The sequence below is a fragment of the Haemaphysalis longicornis genome, unplaced genomic scaffold (assembly GCF_048455015.1).
Source record: "Haemaphysalis longicornis isolate Haplotype H1 unplaced genomic scaffold, Haemaphysalis longicornis Haplotype H1 scaffold_11, whole genome shotgun sequence".
Lineage (NCBI taxonomy): Eukaryota > Metazoa > Arthropoda > Arachnida > Ixodida > Ixodidae > Haemaphysalis > Haemaphysalis longicornis.
In genome coordinates this window covers 27,246,362-27,261,360 of record NW_027526214.1, presented here as the reverse complement: position 1 = coordinate 27,261,360, position 14,999 = coordinate 27,246,362, and positions in this window count along the sequence as shown.

The following is a 14,999-nucleotide window of genomic DNA, read 5'->3' as shown; positions in this document are numbered from 1 at the left end:
TTTTCGGGTAATGATTGATACAGGGGCACATATTTTGTATATCACGGAGAATGTACAGAGCCGCGCGCGAAAAGTATTCACACCTTCCGTTTCGCATGTTCGAGGTGACGATGGTGGTACACCGCCGATCGCTGGTATGGTCACTTGTCGCGTTTCTATAGCAGGCCAGAATGCAACTGGTCTTTTCTCTGTTTTGAACAAATGCCCTCACGACGTGGTCTTTGGCCGCGATTTCTTGACGGAGCATGCAGCACTCATCGATTGCTCTAGCCCTTCTTCGCCTTCAGCATCAGACTACTGCGGATTCATCCCCGCCGCCCCTGTGCTCATTCAAACATATTCGCTTGCCTAGTCCAGCCGCCACGTATGTCCCCTGACTACGTCTACCGCCACTTCTCACGGCGACTACATTTCTACTCCCATCGTGGACGTTCTATTGACTTGAAATATTGCACTGCCCCACACTATGAGCACCATAAACAGCGCCACGTGTGCTTTCCTCTTCCCAACTTTGCATTCCATACTAAAGTACCCACTCATCATACCGGACCTTTCTCAAGCGCAAGCAAGCGTACTGCGCTGTCTTTGGAAAATATTTGACAATGTTTTTGACTTGGGTGGCAAACCTTTGGGGGAAAGTATTGATACACCGTAGTTGATGCACCGTATCGATAGCGGTAATGACAGGCCCATTCAACGCTGGCCTTACCTTGTATCTCTTTACGAACGAGGAGTTATCCATAATAATTAATCCATAATAAATAAAAGGACATAATTAAACCATCGTATACTCTATGGGCTTCAACCGTCGTGGGGGTGGAAAAGAAAGACGGCACATGGCGCTTCTGTGAGGAGTACGGCTAGTTGCACCGGCTTACCAAGAAAGATATCCACCCTCTACCCAAGTTCGACGATGGCCTAAGTTGCATTCATGCGGGCAAATACTTCTCTATAGTCCTTCGCTGAAGTTAATGGCAGATTGAAATTGATGAGCTCGACTGAGAAAAGATCTCTTTCCCGACGACTATGACAGTTCAAGGTTATGTTGTTCGTAATGTGCAACGCGCCAGCCACTTTGGAGAGCATGATGGACTCTCTCCTGCACGGATTTAAACGGTTCACTTGCGTCTGTTATCTCGACGACGTCATCGGAATTTCTCCCTCTTGCGAAGCTCATCTCCAACATCTGCGCGAAATCCTTGCTCTTTTCCGTCAGGACAGCATGCAGCTTAACTCAGCGAAATGCCACTTCTCCAGAAGTGAACTAACCTTTTAGGGCCACCTCAACGACGCTCAGTCCAATCTCGATGACATAAATGTAGTAAAGACTACCCTGTGTCTTGCTCATCAACAGATGTTTACAGTAGTGTAGGTCTCCGCTCATATATCCACCGTTTTAAAAGAGGGTTTGTTGATATCGCCCGTCCGATAACCGATCTTTTGAAAAAGGACACATTCTTAGCATGGGGCCCTGAACAGACCAAAGAATTCAGCACACTGGGCCATCTCTCCAACACTTACCCCAGTTTACCCCTCATTGACGTGTCCGTTGCCACTGAAATACAGACTGACGCTATCGCCCATAGCAGTGGAGCCGTCTTAGCTCCGCGGAAATCCTGCAAGGATTGTGTCATCGCCTGCGCAAGCCACCTCTTATGTCTAGACGGGAAACCTTATTCCATCACAGAAAGGGATTGTCTCACTCTCGTGTAGGCTGTGGCCAAATATTGTCTATACCTTTATAGCCGACCGTTTTTTTGTTGTCGCGGATTATGGTGCACTCTGTTCGCTGGCATCACAGAAACATTCTACAGGCCGCCTCCGGCGTGTGGCTCTCAGCCTACAGGAGTGATCCTATCTAGTAGCCTACAGATCGAGCTGCCTGCACCAGTACGCCAACTGTCTGTCACGTTACCCCATCAACCCTCCTGAGCCTACGTGTTCCAAAGTATTTCCATCCCTATTGGTGATTTCCTCTTTCTGCCAACTTGGTGAAGAGCAGCGCCTATTACATTTTTGAACCATATAATTGAACACCTAAACAACGCCCCTCCGGACCAATCAGCACGAGTCTTCCATCTGAACAACGGTGTGCTCTATCGAAATATGCACCCCTGGAAAGTCCCAAGCTGCTCCCTCTAGAGCCTGACCACCTTCGTTTAGATCTAATTAGGAAACTCCACCACATTCGACAGCTCCTCATTTAGGAGTTTCCAGTACATACGACTGCGTCTGACGGTCTTCCTTTTTACCGGCGCTTTACCGCTCGCTTCTCCATTACGTCAATGCATGCGACAAGTACCAACGTCGGAAAGCACCAACGACGCCGGCCAACCGCCCTCTTCAGCCATTGGACATATTGGTCGAACAATCTTCCCGCATTGATTTCGATCTGCTAGGCCCCCTTTCAGAGGCTGCGTCTGAAAAATGGTGGATTGCAGGGGCCACGGATTATGCGACACGTTACCCAAAAAATTTACACCATCTTTCCGTAGGGGAAGGCTGAGTAGTATGCGAAGCCCACATGGGGTCGATTCTAGTGCCCATTAGTTTTCAGTTTGTCGTTTTCGTAAATTTAAGGTACGTAGCTACCGTTGCATTTACCGTTTGGCTTCCATGGTAACTACCACACTTTTCATTTCCTGGAACTAGGAAATGGGAAATTGCGCTGACGCCATGGCTGTTTTGCAAGCTACTCAGTGTTCCCCTACGGGAATATGGTGTAATTTTATTGGAGGGGCGGGGTGTCAAAGGGGATATGCACAAAAGAGAGAGAGAGTGGAGAGTCACGTTGTACGTGGCATGAGTTTGTTCTTATTTTGGCATTATCATCATCACCTTCATTGTAGGTGACGTCGAGTTGTGGTTGGCGTTGCGCTTTGAATATGACCGCCTTATGGTCTGTGAAATGTAAAGTCAAGGGCTCTAGTCGTAGATGAACGCTAAGGTTGCTGAAGATTAGGTTGATGCACGTTCCACGGATGGTTGTCGGCTGCTTGTAATCACGGCTCGCCCACACTCGTAGAAGCAGGCTGCTGCCAACGACGATGAAATGTTGAAGGCGTGTGAAGCGTGCTCGTCTATTGCTGGCCCAGGAAGGCACCAGTAACACTGTCGCTGCTGGATCCCTTAAAATGGAAGCGTGTTCGTGTCGTTCGTGCCCAAGATTACACCAACACACTGTCGATCCGGCAGCCATATAAGGGTAAGACACAACCGGGCGCACAGCAAGCCGAGCATGCGCAGTGTGGGTGTGGATGGCGCTACAACGACAACGAAAAGAGAGGCACTTAGACCCGATCGTGAGATGCTTCTCATCTAAAACATGGGCCCTTACACCCAGCCGCGGTACCAATTTCGCGGATTTGGTCTATTACGAAGTAATCCTCCATCATGGTGCTCCTCAGCTATCGAGTGAGCACACAAAAAACTTCGTGTCAAGAGTTGTCGAAGACATCCTTCGCTTCTGCGCAACCACGCACAAATTTACGACTTCCTAACATCGCAGACCAACGGTCTTACGGAGCAACCTAACCGACCTCTAATGGATATGTTTTCCAATGTGGGTTTGGGATGACCATCACGACAGGGACATTGCTTTGCCTTTTACTACAAGCGCGTACAACTCGTCTTTTCAGTAAACGGCCGGAATTTCCCCCTTTTTACCTTCTCTTCGATAGAGAGCCGGTCTTGCCCCTAGACACCTTCCTCGATGAGACCCCGATGCGTTCTTTTTATGCTGAAGATGTCATCATCCTGGCTGACATTGCCTGCAGCATAGCCCGCGCCAGGTTTACACAATCTCAGGATTCTCAAAAGTGGTGTTACGACCGACGCCACAGAACCCGCCACTTTGTGCCCGGATCACTCGTGCTGCTCTGGTGTCCTGCACGCCAAGTAGGGTGTTCTGCGGGTCCTACGGGCCTTATTACGGGCCCTAATGTGACCTGCGCCGAGTGACTGAAATGAACTATGAAATCTCTATTGTCCTTACGTCTGAATCATACCACCCTCCGATGACTGAGATTGTCCTTGCCGTCCGTCTAAAGGCCTACAGTTCACACCCTTAAGTTTTGCGCTTATACGGTGCTCTTATGGGAGCGGGGTTCTGTTACGCAACATTTGATACGCCTGCTGTGAAGGGAACGCGAGATGAGGTGTGAGTTGGGATCATCATCAAGCAGGGAGGATGAAGAAGACGGTGACGGAGACCCGCGTCTAGTTCGGTCTCTTCCTTGGGTGGCGCTATCTTATAGCCTGCCTTCTTTAACCGGCCACTTGTAAATACAGTTTATTTTGTATCAATATTATCAAAAGTGCTGGTGTTATAGCGTACGCACGCTAAGGCATATTTCGTGAGACACAGCAGTGCACCCTATATTCTAAGAAGACTTCTCCCTAGTTGCAATCTCCAGTCTTGTGACTTTCTTGCTTCCGCATTGTCGATAAATTCTCCAATCTCATCGACAAGAAATGGGCACAGGTTTCATGGTTACCGTACAATGTCTCATGTTTTCGCGAGATCTTCCAAACGTTTGCATGTTTTAAAATACGCTTCTCTTCCCTTTTGTTGAAGGGGGGGAGGAAACAATGCTGCGTTGTTTCAAAATTAGCAAAATAGGAAACATTCTTTTTGGGATTGTCTACTTTTTTTGCCATGTTCGGCAGCTGGATTAAACAAAAGCTGGAACCGTAGGTATATCGGATGGAAGGTTTTTAAATGAGAAACAGAAGATTGTTTTGATTTGGCAGCTCCGCACTACAGTTGTAATTATGATAAGTATCACATTCATATTTACTGAATGTCTAGAAGCATTTGCCAGTCCTTTTTTTTACAATACTAGTTTTAAATAGTTTTGGTGCAAGCATTTTCAGACAATACGTCCTTTTTTAGAAATATCGCCATGTCATTCTGACCTGGAAATATAATGCGAGAAATGGGCTTTATGCTGTAGGCTCGTAAATGATAGAGAACTTTGAAGTGTATGATAAACGATCCTGATGTTTACTAACTTGAAGAATTCATCGGTTATTTTTAGCGGTGTATTTTTGCGCATACAGCTACGTGGTAAATTGCGGTATAATCCTCCTAAACAAAGCAACAAGCAAAAGGGAAATACTCGCGCGGCAACAGAAAGATATTCACGAATCGCTAATGACGTCCCGGTAAAAACGCGTCGGCGCCACAAAGTGGTGCCCTAAGGTTTGTATTTAGCGGTTCAAGAAAATTTTCTTTTTTCCTCTATATTAAGTACACTACAATTTTTAACGTCTTGATCATACCTATTCACTCTAATGTTTACGTATTGCGATGCTATTTGGAATAATTTATTGCTTTAATTGGGCTAGCTCACATATTAGGTAATTTAGGTACATTCGTAACTCACATGAATGCTGTGGCACGTTACATTTCGCCGAAAAAACTATATATCCTTCACATCACCAATTTTCCTCACGATCACCCTATTACATCATGCGTCTTGTCAAGAAAGGAAAAAAATCCGCAAATCAGTGAGTTCCCACAGCAGAGCGTAAGAAATAAAAACCTACCAAAAGTGATGAAGGAAAATGTGGAGATATATTCGGAAACAGAGAAATAGTACAGCGGAATATTTTACTTCAACTAATACAGACAAAGGAGATGTGAATTGTTTTGCTTGCGTAAATAAATTTATGCACCATAAAAGAAGATTTACGCAAACTGAAGCCCCACTGCATTGCAGCATAATATTTAAAATAAATATTTTAGGCCTTTGTACTCAAGCAGGACTAAGCCGATGTGACTTTTTGTTGAACCTTGCCAATATTTATGTTAACTCATGGTAAATTTGGTTTGCCGTTTAAAGTTACAGTGTAAAAAAAAATTGGGATGTATATGCAAAGTCCTTTTTTTGGCGCGACAGTGGCTTCTAATCATTACCATCAAAAATCCGTCTTTTAACTATATTGTTGCGCACACGGCTCACTGCTTGAGGTTAAATGTAGCTCGACAGCCAGTATTGATGACTTGCAATGTCTTTATTCACAAAAATCAAAATGAAGAATACGCAGCATCCGCTGTATAAACACGAACCGAATGTGAACCGAAACAAAATATACAAGGCCCATGACTGAGAACAAGTTCTACTCTAAGTGTTCCAACCTTCCGAAGCGCTATCTGGCGAACAATGGAAACTTGGCAGCTACAAGGTGACGCGATGGGTTTACGCTATTCCTTGCGACGCGTGAATGCCGGCGCACGACCTCCTGGTAGTCGGCGACTGCAACTTCTTCTGTAGTTTTTCTTATAACCTGTGACGATTTCCAAATGAACAGCAAAGCTATTTAGTCTTGAGGTTCTAAAAAGCGTTCTAAAAATGCAAGGGAAATACTTAAAGAACTTAAGCACGCACCAAGCGAGTAGGGCTTGGCGTCGTCCAGGATTGCGCGTGGGCTTGTACAGCGTGAGGGGTTAACAGAAAAAACGACCCCAAGTGAGCGCGCACTTCGCGGCGTCACCATGGCGCTTCAAAAATTCAGAAAATGGAGAGCGCATGGCAGCGCGTCCTTCTCGTCGACCGGTTAGCGGCACCGGCTCACGCAGTGGCTGTAGCAAAAAAAGACACAAATGCCGAGCGCACGTATTTCGGGCCATTCCATCAGAATACACACGTGGTTAGGGCCACCGGAAGAACAAATGAAGGTCTAGGGAGGCCAGTACGCCGTACAAGGGTATTTCCACTACCCGATGGCCGCTATGAGGCTGCCGGGAGCGGCACGAGTGTCTGTTTCTCTAGCAGAACAAGGGACATTTTGGAGGAAAAATAGTGTGAGTTCTCCCCAAAAGTGGCGACAATCGTGTGAATAAAAAATCAAGCCCGTGAGAGTACTTTTAGGACTTCATTCCATCTTCCGCAAAGCACTGCGGCGCACGCCTATCTAAGCCTATGTTAGTTCTCGCAGCCCAACAACCCGGCCGGCAGCCGCCAGCCTCGACAGCAGCTCGACGTCGCCATCATGGTGATGGACGTGATAGCAAACGTCAAGGAACACGATCGGTGGAGCTAAAAAAATCTAATTGGGTGAGAAAAATGTTACGAAACAACAGGTGCAGCGAGGAAGCCAAGTTGGTGGTTCGGGCGCGGCCGAAACAGCTGCGGTCGGAATGAAGCGAAATGTAAAAGTACCTTTTGCGAATTCTGCGGGAACGCAAGAGCACATGGTGAAGCTAAGGGCAAGCAGCTGGCAAAAAATTGTGATCGCGTCGAACCTTCAGGGGGTGCCACACGAGGATTGCAAAGTGGTTATACGACCCAAGGAAGGGCTCGCACTCACCAAGCCCTCGCTACCCGTTATCACGTTTAGATGAAATAGAAGATCACGTTTTGATGAACGACAAGCATAGAATCATAGCCTACATCACACCTAAAAAAGACGCTGTCCAAATTATTGCTTTGAGACGAGTACAAATCGAAGGAAATGAGTTGAAACTTCTGCCCTATACGGCTGTACAACACAACTGTGACAGGGGAGTAGTACAGGGGCTAGACTCCAGTCCGGCCGAAGAGCTGGAGATTGCCGTCTTCCACCGCGCAAACTTTCCATCCTTGGGGTGCGCAGGATGGCACACTCCGCCTCAGTGATCATCACCTTCACCGGCCCTCAAGTCTACGGGTGGATGCTCTGCTTTTTGGTGCCCATGAAATGCTACCTCTACGGAAAAAGGCACGAGATATGATTAATTTTTCTACGACATCAGCCACCGGTAGTACGTCTAGAACAAGCCTATGGAGATGTCAAAGGATGTGGCGAACAATCGCCGACGAATAAACATCGAAGTGTACCTGAATGCAAGTTGTATGGCAAAGAACACATGAAGGTGGGCAAGAGGTGCAAAGCCCTTTTTCGTACCCCGTGCATCCTCAAGAACAGACAGTGGGAGCACAAGCTCTAAGCGGACGTGCACAAGCAGGAAGAGAAGGAACGGAAGAAAATCGGCGCCCAGCGGCAGGCCACACATGAACACAAGAGACCAAATCCGGAACCGCTCGAAGAGGAAGTTCCGGCAACACAATACGTCAACGAACCGCTCCGAATCCTTCTCTCGACGGCCAGCATTGAGGAGTGAGACATCATACGTCAAGGACTTACGTGGCAGTCGCAGTATTTGTGCATCCTCGGGAAATACTTAAACGATTGCACCAAAGCTAGTTTGGGTGGTTAGAGCCAGCCAAGAGGCTAGCGGGGAAATCTTAAATGCCCTTAGGGAGCAGAAAAGGATCATCATGTAACAAAATGCATTACTAAAAAACCAGTTAGACGAACTTAAAGCAGATTTGACTACAAAAACAGAGCAGGAAGCTACACCGGCTGAGGTCCCCCCCTCGTCCCCCTATCAAGAAAATTTAATCGAAGGACAACGAAGAGGAGGTCAAGTACGAGAATAGGATATTGATTCTAAAAGCGAAATGTCACCTGATAAAGGGCATGCCGGAGACGATACTCAAGCTAGTAAAATCGATTACAGCCCTAGGGAACATATGAGTGGGGCAATCCAACTCAGGACGAAAAAATGCAATGGCTATACAGGGAAGTTGACAAAAAGCAAACTACGCGATTTCTGGATGAGACCAAAACAGAGCGATTGTGGGGGCTTCCTTTACAAATGCGCGGTTTACAGGTGCTTTCTCGGCAGAATCTATCGCCCGCAATTCATTGCGGAACAAAAATACGGGAAAAGGTCAAAATTGGCAGCATATAAATCTTATTCCGGCCTAAGAAACGATATTCAGGTAGTCACTTTTACCACGAGAAACGTAACGGCATCGCAGCATGAGGACGGGAACCCCAAAATCGAAAATCTGCTCGTGGAGTTCATACCACGCAAATATAAGGAAACGAATGTATACATACAAGTACTGTCACAACGCCAAAGACGACACGGGGGTCTTGAACAAGAAAACAGGTTATTGGAGCGAGCTTGTGCTTCCTTAACAATCAGACACAGTGAAGCAGCAGTCAACAAAGTGACAAAAGCAGGCGAGTGTCGGCGAATCGAATACTGCAGCGACCCTGTGCTAAAGTAAAAGACACCACGAACCAATACCAAAACAGTCCTTCATCTTGCTTAATAAGGTATCAGGTGAACCACGTGGAAGATTTTGGGCCGCGTGAATTGTAGGGATGTCCCGAAATGACCATCGGGGATGACCTCGTAGGTAGCTGGCCAACACGTTGTAGATGCCGGTAGGGTCCAAAATACCGTCGAAGAAGGTTCTCACGCTGTTCACGTCGTCCGATAGTAGTCCAAACCCACATACGGGCCCCTGGTCGGTACTCGGCGTCTGGGCATTGGAGGTTGTAGGGTCCGGCATCCAGCAGATGCTAGTTAATTGTGCGAACTCAAGCGAGCTCGCGGGCATTGTCCTTATGATAAAGGTATCCTTCGACGTCCGCGTTGATATTTTTGTCTTCCTGATGCGGAAGACGGCGTAAACCATCGTAGCAGGCCGTCTACCATAAACAAGCTAGAACGGTGTCATCAGCGTAGTTTACTGGATAGCCCCATTGTACGGGGACGTGACCGACCGAGGGACTTCGTCTCAAGTCTTACGTTTATTGCCGACGTACATAGACAGTCATCCGGGATGGGCTTGTTCAGACATTCCAGTAGGTCATTCGTTTGAAGGTAGTACACCGTCGTCCTTCGGTGATTTGTGTTGCTATAGCGTAAAAAACTTTCATAGGCTTGGCACTGAAGGCTGTAGCGTCGACTGTGATTAGCACTTTAGGGTCTTCACGTCACAGAAGTGCTTGGTTTATAAAGAACTTCGCGAGTTCTTGTGCAGAGCCTCCCGGAAGAGCAGCAGTTTCGGCTTATTGCGTCATCTATTCTGTCGCTACGACAGTCCAGTTGTTCACGGATTGTTACGTAGTAAACGGGCCCAGAAGGTCTTTTCGAATCTGTTGGATGGGCCTCGATGGGGCGGCGACCGGTTGCGGAAGTCAGGCAGGTCCTGTCAGCGGCGTGTTTCTTCGCTAGCAGTCACGGCAGCTTGAGACGTATTGGGTGACGTAGGATGTAGGGCGGGGCCAGTAGTACTTTGCCTAAATTTTTGATTGGTTGGAAGATTGGTCGTCGTGGCACGCTTCTAAAATTTCCTCACGAATCACAGCCGGGATGTCAAAAAGATAATTCGTAATCGATCCGTGGCTGAAATCTTTCTTCACTAGGCCAGAGTGTTTCACGCTGAATGCTCGTAAGATCAGTTTGAATGCACTAGGCATGCTGACGTTGCATCCTTCGAGGTAGTCGATCATGGCGCGTAAGTCGGGCAGGCAGGCTGCTGTATGGTTAGGTCACTGTCCGTTGCGACTCCGAAGAAAATGCCGTCTCCATCGTAGTGTTGTGGTGGCGGGTCGACCGCTGGCGGGACCGGCAGTCGGCGTCGGAATGTTTCCTGGCGGATTTATATACGATTGTTACCTTGAACTCTTGCCCCAGCAAACACCATATCCCAAGACGGCCAGATTGGTCTTGCAAATTGGTGAGCCCACAGAGCGCATGGTGTTCAATCACAATTTTGAACAGTCTACCATACACATATGGCCGAAAATATCAAATGGCCAGGCACTCTTTCTCACATGCTGAGTAGTTTTTGGTTACTTTGGCAGACCACGGCTTGGATAGGCTATTACTTTTTCGCCACCGCTTTGCTTGTAGATGAGGATGGCACCCAAGGCTATATCACTGGCACCCATGTCAATTTCCGTTTCGTCGTTTTCGTCGAAATGCGCGAGCACGGGCGGGCTTTGCAGACGTTCTCGCCGCTCGCAGAAGGCTTTCACATGGCCGTTTTCCAGCTGAAAGCGGTGCTGTCTTTTCTCAAGCGCGTCAGTGGCTCTGCAATGCATGCGAAGTTTGTGAAAAAGCACTGGTATGATTCGCACAGTCCGAGTAATCGACGCACACCCTTCTGGTCTTTCGGTCTTGGGAAGTTTGCTATGGCTGATATTTTCACCGAGTTAGGCGGAACAGTCACTGCGTTTATGACGTGTACCTAAAACATCAGTTCCTCATACGCGAAGCGGACATTTGAGGCTTCTGGATTAACGCTGAAGTTCGAATGGCCCGAGATGAGACTCCAACTTTGCAAGGTGTTTGTGGAAAGTCCGTAGAAATTCCACAACTTCTTCGAGATATACGAGGCAGGTGTGGCAGTTCGGGCCAGCTAGCACAGTGTGCATGACTCTGAAACGTTGCTGGCGCTGTGCACAGTCCCAATGACATCACCTTGAACTCGTATAGGCTGTCCCGGAGTATGAATACAATCTGATCTCGGTCTCTCTCGTGCACTTCAATTTGCGAGTAGCCCGTCTTCAGGTTCACAAATCTGAAGTACTTGGCATGACAGAGGTGGTCCAGGGCGTCGTCTATTGGTGCCATTGGCTACACGTCATTTTTGGTGATTTTGTTTAGTCGCCGGTAGTCAACGCAGACCCGAGTGTGCCGTCTTTTTTTCTTCACGAGTACGAGCGGCGCAGCCCAAGGACTATTCGATGTATGTATAATGTCGTCGCTGCGTATGTATTCAAGTTTTGTCCTGATTGTTTCCGACTCGTGTGAAGAGACATGGTACAGTGACTGTAAGGTCGCTCGGCCTCCTTTTTCGGGTAATATTCAGTATCTCGCTATAGGTTAAGGACGTAATTTTGAGATCGACGAAAAATACTCGTTTTAGCGGCAGAGCAAGGTTAGTAATTTGTTTCATTTTTCTTGCGATAACAGCAGGCTTATGTCGAAGGGATGCGGAAGCTTGAAGGTACCTTCGAATGCGCGTCTGAAGTCGCCGAGCACGATCACGTCATTTCATTTGTGCGTTTCTTGGAGTAACGCACTTGCAGCACCCTTGTTTAAATGGTGGTACTCCTCGGTAAAATTACTTATTAAAACGTAAGATTTGCTTTGTATAAACGTGCCTGTTGCGATGAAGATGCGACGGTTGAAAAGCAAGTTTTGGTCACTCTCTTCATCAGCGTCGGTGGCAGAGACGGCATTATCACAGTGAACTGTTACCATCAAGCTTGTACGGGGTGGCAGGGTGACATGATCATCCACTATCCTTACAGCTGTATGGTGTTCATGGTTCACTTCCGGCATCATAGAACGATCGCAAAAAAAGTTATCGAGTTGGTCTGTAGACCAACTGTTGCGCCTTTGTCAATCAGAAAGTCCATCCAGAGAATTACGTCGTGGGACCAGTTAGGTAAAATGACGAACGCAGAGGGCACGTGGTGCCGTTTATGGTGACGTGCGATGTGGACATTCCTCTTGGTGTTATAAGATCGCCTCCTGCTGTCCGTACGTGGAGACCGTCTCATCTGGTTGTAACTTTCACCAGCTTAGATGCGAATGATCCACCCATTACTGAGCAGTCGGCCCCCGTGTCAATGAAGGCGAGTACATTAAAGCCGTTGATGGGCAACTGGACGTCGGATGCCGGCTTCATTTATTTCGCTTGCTTCGTGGCACTGTATCAAGGCTTGTTCGTGTTGATGATCGGGCACTATGTGTTGTCGCATCTATCGTCTTCTCGCGGGAAGGCTCGGTGATGTTGACTACGCGTCGCACCGCGTGGCCGTCGTCGCTGTCGGGGGTCACGTTCGGGTTAGATCGGGTCGTCGGGATCACGGCAAGTCGTGAATCACGGTGTTCAGGTCATCCTTGCGTCGTTGGAAAGATTCTGCTTTCCCGCCGTTTTTCAATTTCACCTCCGGAAGTTGCTGCTTTTAGTTTCCCCTGAGTTGGCTTTAGAACCTTCACGTGCGAAGTCAGCATTTTATGCGGCTTGGTGATTGGTATGGCTAGGGTGAAGGCGAACGGTAGAAATGGGCGGGGGCACGGCTGGTTTGAGATAGGTAGTCGTCGATGTCCTGTGGTCTCTGGCCAAGGAGAGGGTGAGGTGCGTCGACGGAGAAACCACTCAGTCTGCATCTTTTCTATGGGCAGCGAAGATAGATGATCGGGCTCTCTGCAGTGGTAGCACATCGGACAATTATCCGCGGTTCGCCAAATGTTGGTCCTCGTCGGTGTCTCATTTTGGGCTACAGGCGGCGGTAAAGTGGACGGCCGCTACAGTGGAAGACGGTACGGCGGAGATTGCTGACGACGCGTTGGTACAGGGTGGGGTCGACGAGAAGCTGCGGAGTTGGCGATTTGCCTCGCGGGGTGTATTGTTGGTGATAATGATTGTTTGATAATATTGGCACAAGTATAACTGGGCCAAAGAGCGCCAAAACATTAGTTATTGTGATGGGTGAAGACCTACCACTAATATCACTCAATAAAGCCAATGCAGAGTACATAAACGACAACGAGGATTGCTGGAGCAGAAGACAAGTTTGCTATTAGGCATGGTAGGAAATTAGGTCTAAAAGTTTTGCTTCTGCTAAACATTTGAAAACACACTGGACCGAAAATATGGGATAATCAGAGAGGAAAAGAGCTGTGTGTAATGGGATGGGTAGTCTGTAGGTTTATGGGAAGTGTTTCCGTCGTGTTGTGTGAAGTGCTTTACATATAATGAGTATAACAATGAATAAGGCCTCTCCACAGCTGCTACTACAGAGGGGTCTTAAAAACCCCGTGTGCATATACGAGTACGTTGCATGTCTGTGCCATGTCCGTGGCCTAGCAAAGGCACCTTCTTTGTCTCTGCTGTTTGTGGCAGTGGTGTATGCCGCCAAGTGTGGTTATATTACGTATAATTTTTTTGTATGTCTGTTCCCTCAACTGTGTTTGCCTGGTTTTTCGAAGTTAGTTTGTGATTTGTGTCTTCATGTCAGTGCAGGGTGCCGTAATTATGTGAACTGTTTTCTCAAATGCAGCAGCCACAGCAATTTGATCTGTGCTGTAATTCCCTGCGATCGTAGAATGACTTGGCACCCTGCACATGGTCACTTTGAGGTCTAACGCATATGAAGACACAAAGGTGCTCATCAGAAGATACACAACATGGTTTTTAGAGGTTCGTTGTGCTGACAATGTCCGCACAACACTTGAGGAATAAGTAAAGATTATGTGCTGCGGAATTTTATTTTGTAGGATATGGCTCACAACAAGAAGTATACCGTAGTCCTCGGCCGTGAAGATACTAGTATACGCATTCATGCATTGACTAATATTCAAGCTAGGTTCGTGCGCAGCAAAGGACACAGTTGTGAGAGTTTTTGATGCGTCAGTAAAAAAATTTGCATGGTTTTCTTTGTCTTGAAGCGAAAAGAAGTGCTGCACAATCGCAGTTCTTGCAACTCGGTTTCGGTCCATATATATAAAACCTGACTCACATGGTGTAGATCGAAGATGCCATGGGGGCATAGATTTATTAACCGTTGATTTCATGATATATAAAAGCATGCTAAGAGTTCTGATGCCTCTGCGCCAGCTCTGTGTGAGAATTGAGAAGAAAGGGAAGGGCGGTTATAAAGAAGCTGGGACATAGAAGTATCATAAATGCAAAGTAAAAAGATGGTTAGGCATTGCTGGGATTTTAAAATTATAAAGAAGGTTCATATAATTGCGCTGACGTTCTATGCTCCACTTGTTACACTCTACATAGAGGCTTTCAACTGGGTTGCTACGGAAAGCCCCACATAAAAGCAGTAGCCTGATGTGCAGCACTGAGTTTAGCATTTTCGTGGAAGTATTGTTTTCTGATCCAGAGGCAACAGCCATATCAATGCCGGGATCCTAACAGAGTATTATACAGACGCTGAAGAAGTTGTTTATCAGCACCATAGGATTGGTGCGACAGCACTTTGGGAATGTTCAACATTTTTGGTGTGACAGCTCCAGCACAAATGCCGTGTTGGAGCTGTTACAAAATTAGGAATAAATGTGAGTTTACTCTCGAATATCAGGCCTAAAAATTCTGTTCCGCTCTCAAAGGAATTACTACACCATTATTACAGATATCAGGGTCTACGTGAATCGCTCCCTTCTAGGAGAACACAACGCAAGT